A 14,415-nucleotide genomic window follows, 5' to 3' on the forward strand; every position below is an offset into this window, starting at 1 on the left:
CAAGGTATGCACGAGAGTCCGGCTAGATCTGTATGAGTCCAGTATGTCTGCCTTGTCCCAGGTGGCTTAACTGTTGCAGTGCTTCACAGGAAAGTTCACCAATGTGGCAAGAGTGTTGGATCAGTCGCTGATCCAGTCTGTGAGGTTGCAGTGAGTGGCGGTGGCGTTGGTTGGAGTGTCCTGGGCAAAGGTGCCACACAGCTCGTTTATGGTGACTTAGATCAAGCATCTTTGGGTGATCTGTAGCAGAGTGTGGGGCAGTGTGTTGCTTGTCGGAGAACTGGATGCAAATGTTGATGTACCAATGAAGGATGGTGGTGTGGTTGTCCTCCATCCTGAAGTTACTGTCCCCCAGCCACATGTAGTCTGTGGAGGTGAGGGCCTGCGTGCTGATGTATTTGTTGATGGCTTAACGGAATTGTGGGTGGAGGCCTGGAGATCTGTAGGTGGTCAGGGTGTTGGTGTGAAACCTGAGTGTGTCCTTGGTGTTGTATGTGACTCTGAGGGTGTACTTCTGAATGAATTGCAATTCATCCTCCTGGATTGATGGTGCGGTCCCTGCAGGTGATCTTGTATCCGTCCGTGATGACAATGTTGAAGTTATGAGCTGAGGATGTGTTCAACCAAGTTACTGTAATGAAAGCGATGTGTGGGGCTGTTGTGTTGAGGAGGTAACAGAGTCCAATGGCGTGCTGGTGGAGGGAGTGGGTGTGGAGTAGGAGGCACATGACCTGGTTTTACGGTCATGGTCTGGTAGGCGGGGCAGTGTTGTGTAGGCAGTAGGAGTTGCACACCCAGCATACAAAGCTGTTGTGTGTTCGCTTAGGGGTTGCCTGATAGCAGGTGGTTGCTTGTCTGGTGTTCATTGCTTGGAGGGTGGCTGGAGCATGAGTCTGTTGTGTTACGTGGGTCATGCAAGCACTAGAGGGTCTTGCACTGTGCACGTTGCAGGCGCTGATGGGCACTGATGGTCCTGCCTTTGTCACGGCGTTGGTGCAAGAGTTGCACAGACAAGCTGCTTCCTGCATCAAGAATGGGTTGAGGGAGGGAGGAGCATCTGGGGGGCATGTGTGTTGCAGAATCGGGGCCCTCGGTGGGGAGGTGCGGCAGGGGAGGCAGCAGCAGGAATGCGTGAACACCTGATGGCGGCATGGGTGAGAAACTAGGCAAAAACTAGCACACAAAGACAAGGAGGTTAGAAAGCCACAGTGTAACAGGTGTATGGAAAGGAAGGAGTGTCTGGTTACTCATGGGTCACTCAAAGAAAAAGGATGAACAATAACCAAAAATGACGGGCACAGGATCAGGCTCCAAAAGGCCAAGCTGCGCACAGGACACACAGCGTCAGCAGGTGTTGCCTGCCCGTTGTGGGTAGCAAGCAGCACAAATACATACACAACCAAGTAGTTCATGCACAATAGGGATCATTAGCCATGAAGAACTGCATGCATGTTGCCAAAGTACACATATATGCACAACGACAGGATATGCCCTCACTGCGGTTTCCGTGTCACCACCATGCCACGGGATACCTCGGAGCAGGCATTTTCCTGTGGTCTCCTGAACGTAAGGTCATTACGTAAACACAGATTGGATGTGTTTGAGCTGATTACTGATAAACAGCTCGACCTATTGTTTCTTACGGAAACGTGGTTAGATCAGTTTTCAGACTCTGACATTATTGAGGCCACGCCGGAGAATTACTCCTGGGTCAGGCAGGATAGGCCAGAGAGGGTGGGAGGGGGGATTGCAATTATTTTTAGAAAAACGTTGGGATGCTGCTTAGAGCGCACGCCGATTGTGGAGAGTGAGGCGGGCCTTTTTACGATCAAAATTAACGGGGGCACAACGATCAATGGCTGGCTGGTATATCGGCCGCCAGGTGCCTGTACAAAGTTTAGGGAGAGCCTGCTAGAAAGCCTCATGGAGGCGACCCTGCGCAGGGACAAATTCATCCTATTGGGAGACCTGAACTTACATCTTAATTGCCCACAAGACATGGGGGTTCAGGACTTCTGTCGGGACATGCTTGCTCTCCAATTGGATCTGAAGCTTTCGGACCCCACGCATCGACAGGGACACCTTTTGGACCCGGTCTATGCTAATTGGGGAGGTGTGGAGGTGTCAGGTATAGAGCCTATTCCCTGGACCGACCACTTTCTGGTGGCATTCTCCATACTGAGTATGAAAACAAATAAAACCAGCCAGGCACCCCCTAATTATCTTAGGAGGAAGTGGGCAAAATTCTCGGTGGAGGATTTTAACCAAGCTCTATGTAGGGATGGTCAGCCCGGAGGCAAAGATATAGAAACAGCGGTCTTAAACCTGAACCAGCGCATCACGGAAGCGCTTGACCAGACAGCCCCACTCTGCCGCACATCCATATGTGCGAGGAAAAATCGCTCAGCCCCATGGTTTAGTGCTGAGTTGAGGCTAACCAAGGCGGACTGTAGGCGGGCAGAAAAAGTCTGGAGGGTTTCCTATGATGATAAGGCCAAGGAAGTGTTTCTGGGAAAAAGGCGCCTTCACCATAGACTGATAAAAAAGTCTAAGGCAGCATACTACGCGGGACAAATCCAGGGGGCGGACAACTCTGCCAAAGAACTGTTCGGCATTTACAAATCCTTGACTTCGGTAAATGCTCCTACTGAGCCGGAGAGTAGCTCTACGGAGTCATGTGACCGGATTGCCGAATACTTCTCCGCTAAAGTTGAGAAGATCTACTCGACTTTCCCTAATCTGCCGATAGGGCCTGACCCTGAGGTAGTAGTGGGGGTTATGGAGACGGTAGGGCTTATCACACATTTTCGCACCCCCCCCCCCGAGGAATTAGTTGCGATATGTCGCTCTGTCAAATCAGGATCCCCGTGGGACCCGGTGTCGCCAAAACGTCTGGTTGACAGTCTGGAGGTATTGGAGCCGTACATAAGGCACGTCCTCGACACCTCTTTCGGATTGGGAAAGCTGCCTGAGGGGTGGAAACAGGCGGTGGTGCTCCCGCTCCGGAAGAAACCCCACCTAGGCTTCGAGGTACTCGAAAACCTGAGGCCCATTTCCCTCCTACCTTTTCTGGCCAAAGTGGCGGAAAAGGTGGTCAATACCCAGATTATGAAGCACGTGGAGGAGAGGGGACTGCTCCATGCGACGCAGTTTGGCTTCAGGCCACGACATTCCACCGAGTCCCCCCTTCTCATGGCCACGGAACATCTGAGAGAGGGTGTGGATGCAGGCCAAACTATGGCCTTGATCCTGCTGGACCTCAGCGCGGCGTTCGACACTGTAGCGCATAACATCTTGCTACAGTGTCTGAACAGAGGTGGCATCTCTGGCACCGCGCTGAGATGGATCCAAGATTTCCTCAAGGGGAGAAACTTTCGAGTCAGGCAAGGAGACTGCTATTCAAAGGGGGTGCCTTTGGGCCAAGGCGTGCTGCAGGGCTCGTCATTGAGCCCTACCCTCTTTAATATGTATGTTGCGCCGGGTGCCTCGATTGTGGAGAGCCACGGCCTCCAATTGGTCTCTTACGCCGATGACACGCAGCTGGTGATCTCCCTATCGCACGCGCCCTGTCTTGCTGCCGAGGGCTTCCGTTCGTGCATGAAAGACCTTGCCGAATGGATGGCCAACAACTGCCTAAAGCTGAACGGCAGCAAGACAGAGGTGCTGGTGGTGGGGAGGGCCCAGTCTGCTTGGTCGTCGGTATGGTGGCCATCCTGCCTTGGACCAGTCCCTACCCCCTGCCAAGAGGCACGTAATCTGGGGGTGTGGTTTGACGCGGGTCTCACTTTTGGCCCCCAGATAAATCGGGTGGTGGGAGTATGTTTCGGAATTCTAAAGAAATTAAGGAAAGTCCTCGACTTACTCCCGTTGGAGGCCCGCCAAACCCTGGTCCACGCTCTGGTGACAGCTAGGTCGGACTATGGAACCTGCTGTACCTGGGGGCTCCAGAAAAAAGTATAGCCCGCCTACAAGTGCTGCAGAATGCGGCAGCGCGTCTGATCCTCAGATTGCCCAAAAGGGCGCCTTCTAAGGCGGCCCTCCAGCAGCTACACTGGCTCCTTGTGAGGAGAAGAGTAGAATACAAAGCCCTTTGCACTTGTCATCGCATTCTGAATGGAAGGGCACCCACCCTCTGACTAAACTGATAGAAGTGTACGAACCAACACGTGCGCTTAGATCCACAGGGGGCGGCCTTCTGAGGATCCCGAGAATTAAAAAAGCCCGCATGGGAGGCAGGTCTTTCAGATGCCTAGCGGCTACTAATTGGAACAAACTGCCAGCGGACCTGCGCCTGGAACCGGAGGAGACCAGGTTCCGAGCGAAACTTAAAACATTTCTCTACCTGAAATAATGTGTCCGCTCATTCTCTGTGCCCGCTGTTAGCTGCCTCTCCCACTTTTAGCGCGTGGACACGCCGGTTTGCGTAATCGCAGCGCTCTACAAATGTCCCAATAATAATAATAATAATAATATCCTTGACAGTTATGCCATTGATGACGCTTGCAAAGTGGCAACAGATCTACAGTGACAGAGATGAGGCACATTGTACTGTGGTGAACACACTTACCCCACAAATGGATAAAGTATGTGTTTTTGGCCATGCTGCATGAGCCAATGTCTATGGCCAGTGCCATTCGTCTGCGGAAATTAACAGTCATGTAATGAGTCTACCTGTACTGCTGGTGATCCAATGTGCACAGGACTGCATGTGACTGTCCGGGCCTTGAATCGTCATAAACGTGTCATGCTCAAAGGGGTCCATCTCCTGATAGCCCCTTGGTCTGAGTAGAAATGACAGACTCAAAAGGGTGATCAGGCGAGGGAAGGAAAGGAAGGGAACAGCAGGGAGGGAGATCTGAAACAAAGGTAAACAAGCATTAGGATTCTACACTACTTGTCATTAAATCACAGAATACCTCAGGACCTATACTGTAACAGTAATACCTGTAAAGGAAAACAACAGCCACTGTATCCTAGTTGGGATCACAGTAATGAAAGTGCTAGTGGATCTGAGGATCGAACAAGGACATTACTACACACTTACAAAGGAGACAGTTCCATACGTTTCCATGTATTTATCCAGCAGTTAGCAACATACCCAAAAAAGTCTTGAGAGCCACGTACCTGGGGAATTGGAGCTTTCTTCTGGACGAGCTCCACAAGCCCCTGCTGTGAAAACAGAGATGAACAATGCACATGAATTCATACCACATGTAAAGTTGATGAAACACCATAACACACCAAAGATAATGTTGCACGAATTGCAAAAGAAATGGCCGATATTATGATCCTGTTCCAAGGATTGTGCAACTAGCACAGGGATCACAGGAGAAACATAAAAGGTAGCAGAGTATTGCAGCAATATGAGGGGGTATAACGCTCTGCAGGCTGCTTCAACAAAATTAAAGGCATGCGGTAATCCACACAGTGAATGAATAAAGTCCAATAAACAGAAATTCAAATGCGCTGCTGCACGTCTCACACAAAGCCAACAATCCGTAGTTCCCCCAGGGAATCAGTGAGGGTCAAGAAGGGAAATTACATAGCCCCCGCAAAAGCCTTAAGAAGCTTGTCTAACGAGGGACACCCCCGCGCCGCACGGCCACCAGCTGCTGCGTGTGTTCCCCTCTGCCTGCCTTCTGCCTCGCTGACGCCGTGGTCGCTCCCCTCTGGTTTCCCAGTTGTTTTGCCCTAAATTTGTGCTTGTCTGTTTCTGCCGTCTGCTCGCGTATTTTGCTGTTTTTCCTTGTTTTGCCCTAAATTTGTGCTTGTCTGTTTCTGCCGTCTGCTCGCGTATTTTGCTGTTTTTCCTTGTTTTGCCCGTAATTTGTGCTTGTCTGTTTCTGCCGTCTGCTCGCGTATTTTGCTGTTTTTCCTCGTTTTGCCCGTAATTTGTGCTTGTCTGTTTCTGCCGTCTGCTCGCGTATTTTGCTGTTTTTCCTCGTTTTGCCCGTAATTTGTGCTTGTCTGTTTCTGCCGTCTGCTCGCGTATTTTGCTGTTTTTATTTGTTTTGCCCTAAATTTGTGCTTGTCTGTTTCTGCCGTCTGCTCGCGTATTTTGCCGTTTTTATTTGTTTTGCCCTAAATTTGTGCCTGTTAATTTCTTTGTATCCCCTGTGCCGTGTCCAGTTTCCTTCCTGATTGGCCGCCTACCTCGCCGCCCTCCGCTCTCGCTTCCCGCCACCGACATTGGCCCGCCCCTTTTTCTCTTCTGTTCCCTCCCCGCTCCCGCCTCCCAGCTGCTCCGCCCACCCGCGCACTTCGCCTTAAATGGCGACCGTGCGGACGCGCAGCGGTCACGCGCAGCGGGCGCGCCGATTGTGCGCCGAAGGCGCGCCAAAGGTAAGCCCGTCTACGCCCGTCCGCGACCGGATCACGACCAGCGCCAGGACCCCTGGCCCACGAAGACCCCGACCGACCCGCCTGACGTACTCCGCCGCCACCCTCACCGCTCTCAACACCGGCCGACTCCCAGAATGCCATCAAGCCTCTCCACGACGTACCCACGGACCCTTCAGCTGCCACGCCTGCAAGTTCACCTGCATCCGGACCTGCCTCGCACCAGCACCCACCAAGCCGAACACCAGCAGTACCCACCTCAAGTGCATCCTGCTCAACACCCGCTCCATCCACAGACATGCCATCGAACTCTGGAACCTCCTCGACACCACAGCTCCAGACGTTGCCTTCCTCACGGAGACCTGGATGAACGCCTCTTCAGCTCCCGACATCGCCATCGCCATCCCAGAGGGCTACAATATCGTCCGGAGGGACCGAAACGCCAACCAGATGGGAGGAGGCATCGCCATCATCCACAGGAGCACCATCCGTCTCACGACCAGCACCGACAACTCCCTGACCACCGCCGAACACCTGCATTTCCAGATCCACACCAACCCGAACACCACCCTCAGAGGCACCCTGATCTACCGACCCCCTGGACCACGCACACAATTCAGCGAGGACATCGCCGACTTCGTCAGCCCACATGCCCTCCCCTCCGCTGACTACATCCTCCTGGGAGACCTCAACTTCCATCTGGAGAACAACAACGACCGCAACACCAGCACCCTGCTCGACAACCTCACCAACCTGGGACTCAAGCAACTGGTGTCCACCCCCACCCACCTCGCCGGACACACACTCGACGCTGTCTTCTCATCCAGCAAGGACATCAACTTCAGCCACACCACAGAGCTTCAATGGACGGACCACAGCTGCGTCCACTTCACCTTCAAGAAAACAACGACCCACCACCACCAGCAACAGACCGCCCGCAGAAGCTGGAACAAGATCACAGCAGACCAGCTCGCCACCTCCCTGAGCCAGCACCCTCCTGCCAGCTCAGCGAACCCCAGCCAGGCCGCCGACAACCTCACGAAGTGGATCAGCAACTGCGCGGACGAACTCGCCCCACTGAGGACCCCGCCCAGCAGACCCGGCAGCAAGAAAGCCCCATGGTTCACCGACGAACTCAAGAGCTCCAAGAAGAACTGCCGAGCCCTTGAGAAAGTCTGGAGAAGGGAACCGACACCGGACAACAGGACCTCCTTCAAACTTGCCACCCGGAAACACCACCAGCTGATCCGCGCCGCCAAGAAAACAGCATTCAAGGACCGGTTGGACAACAACGCACACAACTGCAAGGAACTCTTCAACATCGTCAAAGAGCTTTCCAACCCCAGCGCAGGAAACAACGACATCACCCCATCGCAAGACCTCTGCAACTCCCTGGCTTCATACTTCCACAACAAGATCGCGGACATACACAACAGCTTCAACAACCAACCAACGCACACCATGACCGAACAACCACCCCCCACCACCACCCTCCGCGCCTGGACCCCGATCAGCACCGAAGACACCATCCGCACGATGAACTCCATCCACTCCGGATCACCGACCGACCCCTGCCCTCACCACGTCTTCAACAAAGCCGTCGCTGTCATCGCACCCCACCTGCGAGACATCATCAACACATCCCTCGACACCACCATCTTCCCCGAGAGCTGGAAACACGCCGAACTCAGCGCCCTACTCAAGAAACCAACAGCGGACCCCACCGACCTCAAGAATTACCGCCCCATCTCGCTCCTCCCGTTTCCAGCCAATGTCATCGAGAAGACCGTCAACAAGCAGATGGCCGCTTTCCTCGAGACGAACGGATCCCTCGACCCCTCACAGTCCGGCTTCCGAGCCAACCACAGCACTGAGACCGCCCTCATCGCCGCCACCGACGACATCCGAGCCCTGATGGACAATGGAGAAACAGCGGCCCTCATCCTCCTAGACCTCTCCGCGGCATTCGACACGGTCTGCCACCGCACCCTAGTACGGCGCCTCAGCAACGTCGGAATCCAGGACAAGGCGCTGGAGTGGATCACCTCCTTCCTCGACGGGAGAACACAGAGAGTCGGCCTACCACCGTACAAGTCAGAGGCCACCGAAGTCATCTGCGGCGTCCCCCAAGGATCATCTCTGAGCCCCACCCTCTTCAACGTCTACATGAGCCCCCTCGCGGCCATCGTACGCAAACACAACCTCAGCATAATCTCCTACGCCGACGACACCCAGCTGATCCTCTCCCTGACCAACGACCCCGCCGCCGCCAGAGCCAACCTGCACGAAGGGATGAAAGAGGTAGCCGAGTGGATGACGACCAGCCGCCTGAAACTGAACTCGGACAAGACGGAGGTCCTCATCCTGGGCTCCTCTCCCTCCGCCTGGGACGACTCCTGGTGGCCTCCCGCCCTGGGCACCGCACCCAAACCGACAGACCATGCACGCAACCTGGGCTTCATCCTGGACTCCTCCCTCTCCATGACCAGGCAAGTCAACAACGTCTCCTCGGCATGCTTCAACATCCTACGCATGCTACGGAAGATCTTCTGGTGGATCCCCACCGAGACCAGGAAGACCGTCACCCAGGCCCTCGTCACCAGCCGACTGGACTACGGCAACGCCCTCTACGCCGGGACCACCGCCAAGCTCCAGAAGAGACTCCAGCGGATCCAGAACGCCTCAGCCAGACTCATCCTCGACATCCCACGAACCAGCCACATCTCCGGACATCTGCGAGACCTTCACTGGCTCCCCGTCAACAAAAGAATCACCTTCCGCCTCCTCACCCACGCACACAAAGCCCTACACGACCAAGGCCCGAGCTACCTCAACAGCCGAGTCAACTTCTACGCTCCCAAACGCCACCTCCGATCAGCCAACCACGCCCTCGCCGCCGTCCCCCGCATCCGAAGAGCGACTACAGGAGGAAGGTCCTTCTCCCACCTGGCCGCCAAGACCTGGAACTCCCTCCCGACCGACCTGCGCCTGACCCAAGACCACCTCTCCTTCAGGAAGAAGCTGAAGACCTGGCTGTTCGAGCAGTAGCGGCTCCCCCCCCCCCCCCCGCGCCTTGAGACCCCACGGGTATGTAGCGCGCTTTATAAGTGTCACTGATTGATTGATTGAGGGAGGGAATTAGGTAATTTTTTTTTCTCTTGTACAAGCGCTTAGAGACCCCAGGGTGATAATGCGCTCTACAAATTGAAATAAATAAATAAATAAACTGGGCTTTGAAATGCCAAACATAACAAGCTGCTCGGCCGGAACTCAACAGAGAGTAATGAGGAGGACTGGTGCAAATGCACCCCTACCGTGACCAGGATATGTAGCATGCCACAAGAGAGTCCTGGAATTAACGGCACCCGACTGGTGCCACGGAAGCGTTTACATTCGCTTCCGCGCAACGTTGTGACGTCTTCAGCTCCAAGTTCTTGGCTTCATGGGAAATTTCTCATCCGCTTACCGAGAAATGCTCTCCACCTACCCTGAGGAAGCGACGTGACAGTGACATGACATACTGGCACAAAGGGCAATGCATCCATATGAACAGACTCACAGGACAGTTGACCGAACATGTGGGACATACGCTGGCCCCCACCTTCACAACATGGATGTTGAAAATCCAATTGTACTGGCACACAAGATTAAGTGGATGAGCCAAACAAATCCTGCTGCACACAGAGAGGCTGCAATTCCCCATAGAGCCTGTTGTTGTAATGTCCCACACAATGTCAACCCGTGGCATCCGCAATGTGTCAGGGGCAAGGTTACACACATTGATGCCTTCACCAGAGTCCACACTCCAATACAGATGACTGTCACAAAGGGTGAATGTCATGTCATGGGAGTGGTGCAACATGTAATTTGATCCATGGTGATGAGACATGTATGCATGTAATACAACATGCACAGAAACAGTTTCCACACATTCCCAAAGCGTACCAACACCAAAAAGCCTGTTTGGATCTCTTACCTGAACTGACATTTACACATGTCCGTGCATGGAACGCTGATTCAGCCCACGTTGCAATCATCATGAGGAATAGTAGGAGGACAAAGATGACACAAGCAGACAACAGGCACAGCAACCTGGGAATGACAGACACACAAGAGGTCACCGGTAAAAACTTTGCAATAGACATGGGCAGTGACGAAACATGAACAATGTAGGACACATGCAAATTTCAAAGAAAGTCATTGCGCATTACTGTGTGGCCTGACATCAGCACTCGAGTGCCACATCAGAACACACATCAAAGTCACTTTGCACACAGTCAGCTGGACAGACGCATTGCAACACATGCCACTCAATGCTACAAGCTTGCTCACTCATACCCAGTGACTCACATTTATGAGAAGAAGTTGCGTATGAGCTGACTCCGGATATCATCCTCCTCCTCCTCATCACTTGAATCGTGACCAAGCCCTTGATCCTCAACGGGTGGATGTTCCTGCTCCTCAGGATCCAAGATGAGTGGCACTGCCTTCTCAACTGCCATGTTGTGGAGCATGCAGCACACAATGAAGATATTACAGACCTTTTTGGTGCATATGGGAGGGATCTGCCGGTCTTATCGAGGCACCGGAATCAGCTCTTCAGGAGGCCAAACGTCCTCTCAATCACTCGCCTGGTCTGCCCGTGTGCATTATTGTACCGCTGATCTGCAGCTGTTCTTGGGTTGCCAGAGGTGTCATTAGCCACGGCATGTTGGGACATCCCAGGTCCCCTACTTAGATATATCATGTAAATAAGTGGGTCAGGAGATGCCGTAAGAGCAAAAGATACTGAAACACACAGGACAAACAGAGTTTACCCACCAACAAGACGTGCTGCTCGTTACGCAGGTGGGGATGCTAACAAAAAGCGTAAACTAAGAGAACAGTTTTATATGTCTAAATTCAAATCATATTATCAAGGACTCAATAATCGTGAAGAGTGGGATAAAATAATCAGATAGCCCTTGTCAAATCTGATGCTGTAAGAGATACCGCAAATACTGAGAACATATAAAAGGCAAAATAGATAATGGAGTACTGTATAAGAAAAAATCCTGCCTGCTCTATTTATAAACCAAGTGAACAAAGGGATAATTGCATAGCATTAAAAAACTGCCTAATAAATGTTTATGATTTGATAAAGGTGGGCCACACATTTCTCTTGATGTATGAAAATGTCTTTGTAATATATGTATAAATATTGATGACCGATTGTATCAAAGCACATTTGGTGGATTTAAAACACAACTGCTCATTATACGCGCCGAAATTAATGAAGAATTGCATCACTATGTATTTAGAAAGGTCGGGGGACAGAGACCACATTTGTTTAATATATGCATTGAAACTACTAAAGAACAGTATTATAGTAAACCCAGTCTAACATGTGCATTGAAACCACTAAAGCTCAGTATTATAGTAAACCCAGCGTATTGTGTAACCACCGAGCATCTCTCTTATTTGTATGGTATGAATACTGTGTTATTTTTGTTAATGCAATGAAGAATTGATGCTTTTAAAGAATTGGAAAGTTAGACGCCGGAATTGGAGTTGGTTCCCCTTTTTACGACTTGATGCGCGCAAAATAATCTTTATAAAAAACTACTAAGATGGCGGATACAAAACCCTTTTCCTCTATATCGGTTTTAGCCCACTTTAGCAATAGAGGCAGCGCATTGTGCCATAATGTAGCTTAAAATAAACAAAGCGCTGAGGATTTCAGACTAATGAGACGAGTATATAAATAACTATTGATTCAAATCGGCCGAGACAAAATAAATTTGTTTAAAGCACAGAGTGCAGATAACCATAACATGCACAGCTACTTACTCCGAGCAAGTGTAAGGAAACATAAATGCTAACAATACTAAAGACTATCCGGTTCCTTTTAATATTATTATCTCGTGTAGTTTTTGATCATAATAACAAACTACAATGATGGTAACTGTGACACGACATCAGATATCTTCCGTGTCACGTAAACAACATCCGGTGCAGCAACTAAAGAAACGTTAAAAAACTACAAAAATGGCGACCCTAAAAGTCTTAACGTTTGTGAATACGTAATTAAGTCCCGATAGAGTGCAATTATTCAATCAGTACGAGTATAAATAGTACCCAGCGGCACTCGTGTGGTTGTCAGTTCCAGTGCAGCCGCAGCCAGCCACACGGAGGAATCGCCAGAGAACCACGGGTGAGAGCGCTAAAATTCCGTTTTATTAAAAAGTAGAATTAGGGAGATTTAAATACCCTAAATAGGTAGAAAAGAAATCTCGAGTGAGAATATGGTGTATTGTGGTTAAAAGCGGTCAACCTTTTGTGTTTCACCACATAGAAAATGGCAAAACATGTCTTCATATGGCTTTAAAGTAAACCTCTTGCCAGAATAGTCTATGTCTCCGTATTAGACTTTAAAAAAAACACGAGTGAGAGTGTGTGAATTCTGTTTACTAAACGAAGCAGAACCAGGGTGATTTTTTAATATGCCAAATAGACTAAGAGGAAACCTAGAGTCATAATATGGTGACTTTAAGGAAAAACGGTCATTTTCTGTGTTTATCAAATGTAAAACGATAAATATAACCCCACTTGGTTTTAAAGTAAACCGTTTACCACAAAAATCTATGTCCTTTTTAAACTCTAAAAGTGACAGAATGTACCATAGAAAGATCTTTGTAAGAACAACCTCTGATGTCCTTTTTATACCTTATAAACAGCTCTGAAAGTAAAGAGAAGAGCGCGGATGGTCCCAGGCTAACGAGACTAGCGACAACATTTTAAAATAGATGTCAGGATTACCCAAGAAATGAGAAAAAGCGGTTAAATCCGACATACCTTACATGCTCGGTATGTATGAACAGGGCCTTTGGAGAATAATATCTAACAAATATAGTATATCTCTTTAATTATAGCCTATTGCTCCATTTTCAAGGTCACTGTCACGAGATTACTATCTGGAGCGCATATTTAACAACGCCACTGGGAGATGACATCATTAATAGTGCACCATTGAGAATGTGCCATCAACACTTGACATAAGTAAGTGCAGTCAAGTATATTGTGATCACGTTTAGCCTTTTAAAGTATATAAAATGGCGATTGGAACCCAAATGTAATTATGATTCCAGGTCTCTGACGGCCGCGAATTGATAAAGAACGTGCCATCAGACCAACTAAGACCAAAACGTCCATAGAAATTACTAGAAGGACGTCTTTTCTTCTAATTAAAAGTAAGAATAGAGCAAAACAATCTTGAAGTAAATGCCCACGACTAGGATATACTCAAAATAGGAATTTAGCACTAACTATATGCATTCTATCTACTTTTTCAGAAAGAAGAAGTATACCTGCTTTTAATCTATTCTTGTCCTGATGAAGGTGCATCAAGTACAATAAACGCACCGAAACGCGTCGACTTTTGGATTGTTGTAATGTATAAAATGTTTTTTTATTGATTCATTACATTGGTGTATTTTAATATTGAATGCATATGATAAAGTGGCGACTCTGTGATAGAAACCGTAATACGGAATTGTTAGCCAGTAGATATATATTTGTACCAGAGCACCACAGTGTAAGAATTGTAATGTGTATTTAAAAATAAATTCCTAAATATGAGCTTTTATGAAAATAAATTTTGAGTAAAAAGTACAAACATCCTAGTGTGGAGCTTAAATCTTGACTTCTTGTCTTTGTCAATTGCAAATGAATAAAATAGCTAATAGACATGGATAGGCCTCATGGTCACCCTTTGAAGTAAACACACAGAAAGGAATCTTTTCTTTGAATACAAATTGTTAACCCAGTCCTTTCTGGTCCCTGGGAATCTCTCTTTTTTTGAGAATCAAGAAGGGAAATTACATAGCCCCCGCAAAAGCCTTAAGAAGCTTGTCTAACGAGGGAGGGAATTAGGTAATTTTTTTTCTCTTGTACAAGCGCTTAGAGACCCCAGGGTGATAATGCGCTCTACAAATTGAAATAAATAAACTGGGCTTTGAAATGCCAAACATAACAAGCTGCTCGGCCGGAACTCAACAGAGAGTAATGAGGAGGACTGGTGCAAATGCACCCCTACCG

General features: G+C 49.6%; 1 long non-coding RNA gene across 1 annotated transcript; it reads left to right on the forward strand.

The window, feature by feature from the left end:
- The first annotated feature begins 13,059 nt into the window (after nucleotides 1–13,059).
- LOC147662000 (uncharacterized) lies at nucleotides 13,060–14,117 on the forward strand. The gene is made up of 4 exons (XR_015306000.1): nucleotides 13,060–13,185; nucleotides 13,271–13,377; nucleotides 13,467–13,568; nucleotides 13,671–14,117. It is a non-coding gene; the product is annotated as an uncharacterized LOC147662000 (long non-coding RNA).
- The last annotated feature ends 298 nt before the right edge of the window (nucleotides 14,118–14,415 follow it).

The sequence above is a fragment of the Lissotriton vulgaris genome, unplaced genomic scaffold, assembly GCF_964263255.1.
Source record: "Lissotriton vulgaris unplaced genomic scaffold, aLisVul1.2 SCAFFOLD_5765, whole genome shotgun sequence".
Lineage (NCBI taxonomy): Eukaryota > Metazoa > Chordata > Amphibia > Caudata > Salamandridae > Lissotriton > Lissotriton vulgaris.